The sequence below is a fragment of the Motacilla alba genome, chromosome 11 (genome assembly GCF_015832195.1).
Source record: "Motacilla alba alba isolate MOTALB_02 chromosome 11, Motacilla_alba_V1.0_pri, whole genome shotgun sequence".
Lineage (NCBI taxonomy): Eukaryota > Metazoa > Chordata > Aves > Passeriformes > Motacillidae > Motacilla > Motacilla alba.
In genome coordinates, this window is record NC_052026.1 from 16,246,441 (window position 1) to 16,254,314 (window position 7,874).

Genomic DNA, 7,874 nt, shown 5'->3' on the forward strand with positions numbered 1-7,874 from the left:
GGAAACTATATCATTTTACTAGTTTGTATCAGCTGCTAAAAATAACACTAATCCATCCAAGCACACCAACACTCAATACCCTTTTATAGGTGTCAGTGAACACAGCAGGAAGCTGAGATCACATCAATTTCTCAAACTTAGTTTCTCAGTTTTAAAACCAACATGGTCCCAGCTAAGACTTTTGTCATTTTCACAGCCTGAATGAAGCATGAAGCTCAAAGGCAGTACTTGGATTGGCTTTTTCTTCTCTCAAACTTCTCAAATAATATATTTTCTGCTTGTATTGTTTTTAAGGGAGATATTTGCAAATCATTTAGATTATCATGGCTGCAAGAAAGAGAAATATTCACGGCATCAAATATTGTAAGGAAAATTCTTCAGAACAAGATCCCTAAGTCCTAAATTATATACCATTATCTAGTAAAATGTATGGAGCTGTCATAATTTACATCCATGGAGAATCTTGTTCAATTCATATGTCTACTAAAATATTTTGTCCCCTGGTCATGATACAAACATCAAATTTAGGATTCTTTCATTTTGCAGGTCCTCTAGTGAGCACTACACTACAGAAGGCACTGAATTGTAAAAAAAAGAAAAAAGCATCCAGATGAAATAGTGTCACTAATTTCAAAACATGCAGCTGATTTTTATCACATTTCAATAATGTTTCTAATCTCCTACCATAAAATATAAACCAGCTCTATGAAAGGCTAAATAACCAACTTCAGCTGCTATGATCTGCACAAAGACTCTGCTTTATTAAAAGACACTTGCTTCCATAATTTTTAATACATCACTTTCTGCTGCACTAGATAATCACTTATCCAAGTTTTAATTTCCAAGCTCTATGCTGTTTTACAGTACTTTACATTTTACAGTACTTTCAAAACATGAAAATCAAGAACAAAAATCAATGACAACCAAGAGGATGGTGAAGATGATCTAAGAAAATATTTCTATTTTTTTAACCTGCCTTACATGTGTTTTATATTGTGGGTACTAAAATCCTGCAATGACAGGAGTTCATATTAATAACTTATCTTATTATTCTCTTAATAAGAATGCTCATAACAGATGCTGGTTCATCTTTTGACATGATCAAGAACTCACAGTTTAAGAAGTACACTCTATACACCCACAGGAGATGCCACATAAAGGAATATTGTTCATTTATTGCTGTTTAAGGACATTGCTCCCAATCTTTAAAAATGGAACAAGTTTGCTCTGCAGACACCCATGGAAGTGTCCCAGTGCTGCTGGGGACTGCTGAAAGCTGTCCCCTAACTGCTGCCCCAGAGCAGAGGAGAGCTGCAGCTTCATAGGCAGAGCCCACACTCACTCATAGCCAAGTTCCTTCAAAACTCTGGTGGTAGAGCTGGAGAAAAAAAATTAGAGTACACACTTTGTTATAATCTCATTTTTTCTTTTAAAACAATGCCACAGGTTCTTAATCAATGCCTTGTTAAGGGCACCAGATTGGCTATACCGTAAAACGTAACTTCTGCCATCAGCTCTTCCCTGCTTTACCCTACTACAGATCCTCAGAGGCCTTGATCAAAAGATGAGAGGAGAAGGAAAAGGGGGCTATTAATTCCTGAAGAAATGTCATTCAACTCATGGGAAAAAAAGAAAGTAAAGAGTAATATATTCTCAACATTTTCTTGCAACCATGCAGAAGGATCTCTGCCAATCCTTCAACTGACAGTATGGCTAATGTGTTTTCCTGAGACACATCACAGCAAGACTTCCTTGGGTTCTGTATTCCAATGAACTAATATACTGTATAGGAAAGAGTAAGAGAGAATGGGAAATTACCATGGAGAGCTTCGCACACCAAGTGAGTACCCAAGGGTTTGCAGGCAGCCATCTCTTTCACCAGAGCCTTCCTTCAGCCCTGCAGAGAAGAATTTGGGGTGTGAACACCCACCTTGTGAAGACTGTATTGGTGGAAAAGGTTTATCCCCAGATGTTCATCACCATGAGCTGCAGAGGTTTCTGCCCCTGCAGAGCAGATCCCAGCCGTCCCCTCTAACCAGAACCAAAACCACTTCAGCCAAAACAAAGTAGATTAGCACAGATCTGCTTCTTAATACGGTTAGAAAATGCCGATGAAAGCTGGCAATACATCCCCTGCCCTTCCCCCTCCAATCCACTCATCCTCTCCCTCATGCAAGCAACAGCACTTAACTGACCCCTTCAGGCATCACAGGATGCTAAATAGACAAATAATGATTTTTTTTTATTGAACAGGAGAAAAAGCAGAAGGGGGAAAGTAGGAAAGCCTTCTTCAGTTGCCAGCTTAGTGTCTTCTGAACTAAAGTAACCAGCAAGCCGTGGCTTTATCTCCAGTACACAAAGGGGAGAAGGAAGGTTAATTTATTTCACTTAATGAGAAACCTAATGTTTCCTCTTTAGCAGAGAAAACACAGAATGGGCCAGAAAAGTGTAAACTAAGTATACTCCAAGACGGGTCTAAACTATCCTTCTTCTCCATTAGAATCACGATCTTCTAGCCTTCTCATGACAAGAAAATATTTTACTGTTCACCATTTAGAAAGACTCTTCAGATTGCTTTACCTTACATTTTTCAAACCTGAAACACAGAATGAATAATTACAAGTGTTCACCCTTTCAATTACTTTAGGGCCCTCTAGGGCAAGCTGTTTAATTCTTGCCTTTAAAGCTAAACACTGTTTTTCCTTCTTAAGAAGCAGTTCAGAGAATGGCACAGGTTTGACCAAGAAAGATTTGAAATACAGAATAAGAAGAATCCTCTTTTTATTAAAAAAAATAAAAATTATGTGCAGATGCTAGGAATCTCTTCCCTCCACCTCTTTTTTTCTGTCTTTGAGGAAGACAAATTACTAAAAGTTTAGACATATAAAAACTAACGGCAACATCAATTTTGAAGCAATGTGTATTTCAACAGACAGCACATCAGTCAGTTTGGTTTACAGAACCTGAGAAATGATGTTTTAACCTTTCCTGATCCTTCTGTCAGAGTAGAAAAGATGTAGTTTCTCTACTTTGGAGTACAACAGATAATGCTGTCATATTCAAAATTATACTTATTGCTTATGCAAATAACTACAGCACTTATCCTGCATTTAATTTTATGTCTGAGTTCAAGTGTTTGCTTGGCTAAAAGACAAAAAAAAAAAGGAGAGAAAAAACAGTGCATGTGTGTTCTGCATTTAAGTGCATTTTTTTTATGTGCAGGGTCTAATCTGGGGCAAGGGGAAAACAAAAGGAAGAACTGTTGTGGATTTTAGGGAAGGCAATGCAAAAGCCTTAAATTATTAACCTAAAAGCTAATTACATCTTATCTGTGGCAAGTGCATTTCTGCAACACAATGGCAACAAGCTCAGACCAAAACTTTCTGAACTCTTCCGTTTTTCCTGCCCACTGCATAGATAACCCTCACCAGCGGTGTTGGTCATAACCAACATGTTTTAAAGAAACATGGAAAAATCTTGCAGTGACAAATTTAACCCATTCACTAAACTGCCCTGCACAGAACTCCAGGATGAGCTTCTCTTGCAGAAGGTAAGGCCTGAGCAATCATGTTTGTAACCTATGACAAAAACACCAGGCTGGACACAATACTGATGTGAACCAAGAAGAGATGTCCAATCCCTTCCACAATGAAATGGCAGCTGGAGGTGAGCCCCCCATACAGCCTATCCCTGTCTCCCCTAACACAGCTGAGGTACAGCTGAGGTGAATTAAAGTAGCAAATAAAGCACTGGGGGTTACTCACAGTGCAAGACATCCCTTCCCTCCCATACCTGGAGTCCAGGCTCTTCTCCTTCCAGCACAAACATAAATCTTTCCTCCTGAGACATACACCCAGAACAGCTTAACTCGATATCCTAACTCCAAGTATTCAATTCCAGAAACATCAGCTCATTCTCCTTCCTTGAAAACTGGCTAGCTAAAATGTTTTAAGTGCCAAAATATTAGCATTAAGCCAGAAGTGCATTATTCAGCCAGTCAAACAATACCTCAAAAGAGCAAGTACAAGTAGCACTGCAGCAGGATCAATAACATCCAGAGGACAAGAGCAGAACAGATCCCTGAGGATCAGTCTGCTTGAGCTCACTGACAATATCAAAGACCAAATACAACAGGTATCTCTGGCAGTTGAGGCACTTCACAAATATAGTGCCCTGGAACAATGCACTCTTTGGCCCTGATGGAAGTAGCCCCTTTAAAAATTACTCTCCCTCAAAAAATCACTACCATAGACAGTCTTGAAAATTACTGATCTATTCCATCTGTTTGAAAAATGACAGTAAATCCTCATAATTTCACACACTTCCTTATTCCTCTGCTTGGTCTATGTAATTGTAAGCTCTTCAGGGCAGAAGGTAGGGGCATTTTAATACTGCAGTGAAGAGTACTAAACCAAATATGGCTCTAAGCACTACTTTATTGTCAAAACAATAAAGGTCTACTTCATCCAAATACTGACTGCTTTGTCAAATAAAAACACCATCTAGAATCCTCCCCTTTTCCAGTTCTTTGTTCTAAGATATGTAAACCTTTTGCTGGTTTCATCACTAAAACATATATTTGACTCAAAAAGGACCCCTAATAAGACTTCCTCAAGATGCTACTCTTTCCTCACCGCTATGCCTTTTGGCTGCTGACTCTTCCTTGTTTTGCTGACTCCTCCTAATTTCCTCGTGTGTGTTCATGCTTACGTGCGCGTGTGCGCATTTCCTCCTCCACTCCCAAGTTCTTCAAAGCAAGCCCAGTGCTCCGCAGAGGCAGTAAGGGAAACAAGGAAGCCAGTCTGGCTCAGAGTGGCTGTGAAGAGATAACAGTTCAGAGGTTCAAATCAGCATCAGCACTCCTGCCAGCAGCGCCTCGTGCTGCGTTTCTACAGAACGAACCGGTCCCTCCCCCCACTGCAAGAAATCCCTCCCTGACCTCAGCTGCCAGATGGAAGTGACAGCCAAGAGTCAGCTCTTCCTTTGTCACCAACATTCGTGTATTGATCTGTGTCCCCCCAAAGCACAGAACTCCAGCTCAGCCTCAGCTCTGCCATCACAAGCTGGTTTAGGTCCTGGGGCAAACAAAACGTTGAAGCCTCATAACTGAGACCCCCTGCACAACATTGCCTCTTTGCTCCTGGTAAATTTTACATTTGCCAATGGATAACCCTGCCCAGGAGCCTTTATAGCACGGCTGTGAGTGTCAGTTCAAGCTGAGAGGAGGGAAGATGAGAGATGGTAAGGTGGCACAGCATTTCATTTCTTTAGCTCTTCCTGCCCCCTTATTATTGCTGTAATATAACATTACCTCTTTTCCTATCCTGGATGATCCTGACCTTGTATTTTAACACCAAAACTCTCTACATTACTGTGTCAAAGAACAGCAACAATAGACACCAGCAGAGAAGAAAGAGCCGGGCCTAAGTGGAGCAAAGGAGGAAAACCACCGAGAGCACCCGCATCCTCACTGTGATCTGCTTTTCCTGCTTCTCCAGGATTATGGGCTATATTTTTTGTTGGTGTGAGCCAACACAGGCTACATCTGCATACACAGGGTTGATATCACAAACCTTGTAAACACACAAATGTCTAGAAGGAATTTGCATCCTTCAACACCATGCCAGCGCCACCATCTCCTCAGACACGCTTAGCAAGCACTGCCCCAAATGTTTCAACTAAATCTGACATGGTACAAGAAAAAGCTGTAGAAGAGGTCTCTAACTTGACAGAAATAGGTTGCAGGGCTGGAAGATGGCCCTCTGTCCACAAACTATTGGAAACCACAGACAGACATCTTTGCCAGACTCAGCTGAAGTCTACACACATCTCTGCCTTCTCATCAGTATCCACCAGGACTGTGCCTACAGCAAAGGTGGATTAACACCTCTAGGAAGAATTTCCCAGGGAATGTTCACGCAGCTTCTGCTGCAATACAGAAACCTCTGGCAAATAAAAGTTTCCGAGGTCAGCAAACTGTCCCTGTAGCTCAGAAAAAATAAGCTTCATTTTATGGCACAGAAACCTCTGAAGTAGATGAAATTACACAAAGGCAGAAACAGCTGCAGTGTGGATCTAGGAATTACACAGCTGCTTATGTGACCACGGAGAGCATACAAAGAGGCAATGCAAAGCAGAGATGGAGGTAAGAAACAATCCCACCTCAATGGATCTCTCCCTGTGGAAGCAGCAGCCTTTTGGATTTAGTGACATTCTGCCTGCACTTTGCACAGGTACAAAGCAAGCAGTGCTGGAGCCACGACTCAGGGCAGGGAATGGCACTTTCCTGAAACAGCTTTGACACAAAAGCATCTCTTGTATCCCAAAACCTGTCTGAAGTACCTAAATCAGCAGTTATTCTCCTGATTGAACAGTCTGAACAAGAAAGGGTATTTTCAGAACAGTTTTAGGTATCGATGTGTGCTAACCACTGGCAGTAAGAAAAATCATAAAAACCTTGAAGGATGATACAGACTTTCCAGGTGTGAAATGTCCACTTGTCTCTTAAGAGGCAAAAATGGCTACAGCAGTGAATGCTGAGAAGCCTCTGCTGTCATAACTGTTGTGTTATTTTAATACAGTCTTGCTTTTCTATTCACACAGAATCCAGCCTCTTTCCTGTACTGGTAATTTTATGCTCTCTAGAATGCAGTACTGTAAGAAACGCTCAACATTGTGGTGAGTTCCAGAGAACTGGTGATGACACGATATTGTCAGCACCAGTTTTAATATCCATTGAGCTGGGATACTGAACAGACATGGGGAGCTTCCTCACAGACATACACAAATAAAAGGCCTCTGTTCCTGTAACAAGATCAGTATATGCATTAAAGAAGATTCAAAGCAAAAGTATTTCAGAAAAGCCTATGCAAATGGAAAATCAGGTACATTGTTTTAAGTATTAGGCAGCCTTTTATGCAATATGGCAGAGGATGCTGGTGTGTCTGAGTTCCTCTGACTCACATCTTCTGTAATATGTTCCATAGAGGCAAGTCACTGTCTTCCAGTCCCACTGCCTTTGACATGAATTCGCAGGAATCTGATGACACAGAGAAGCCTGCAGCTGGTTTTGGTGGAAAACTCCCTCCCTGAACATCCACATGCAATGCTCCATGCACATGCTCCTCAATACTGGGCACAGTGACCCTGCCCCAAGGAGATTTCATCTGAAAGCTGCATGGCAGAGCAGCCAATGGAGCATGAGGGGACAGGAAATGTGATTCCTGCCAGCATGCAGAACTGCACCAAGTGGAGTCACCCACTCCAGCAGCTTACAGATTCACCCTAGTTAAATTTATAGTATTTAAGTGCACAGGGCTTTCTGTTTTTTCCTTTTTGAGGCTAGAAAATGAGGTTATTGTGGACAGCTCAGGTATCTTGTAGATGCTTCTGTGGGGTTTGCAGTACCAATTAATTTTCCCAAGTAATGAGGTATAATTCCCCCTGAGAACGCCTGCTTCGTCTGTGATATACTCCCCATGGAAATTTCACAGCCAAGGCTCAGATTCATGAGAATTTTTTTTTCAGTAATCTTTCAGAAGCAACAGAAATAAAAATTTTACATAGGAGCCCTTCAACTGTTTTCCTCTCTGGGACAAACACTATATAATCATTGAGAAGTGTTTTAACAGTGAGAAAGATAACAATATTTTATAATCAGTGCCCATATAAAACTATGTGTATTAAAAAGTTCAGCCAATCTCTGCAGAAAACAAAGAAGATAAATGATTGCTGTGAATTAGTTTAGGGCTGCTCCTACAAGACAGCTCAGTTTCTCTCATATAATAGGCAGTGAAATTCAAAATTTACTCTGGTTTTTATTCACTGCCACTGTAATAAAACACCCCAATAATTTGGCAACAATATAAATGGTT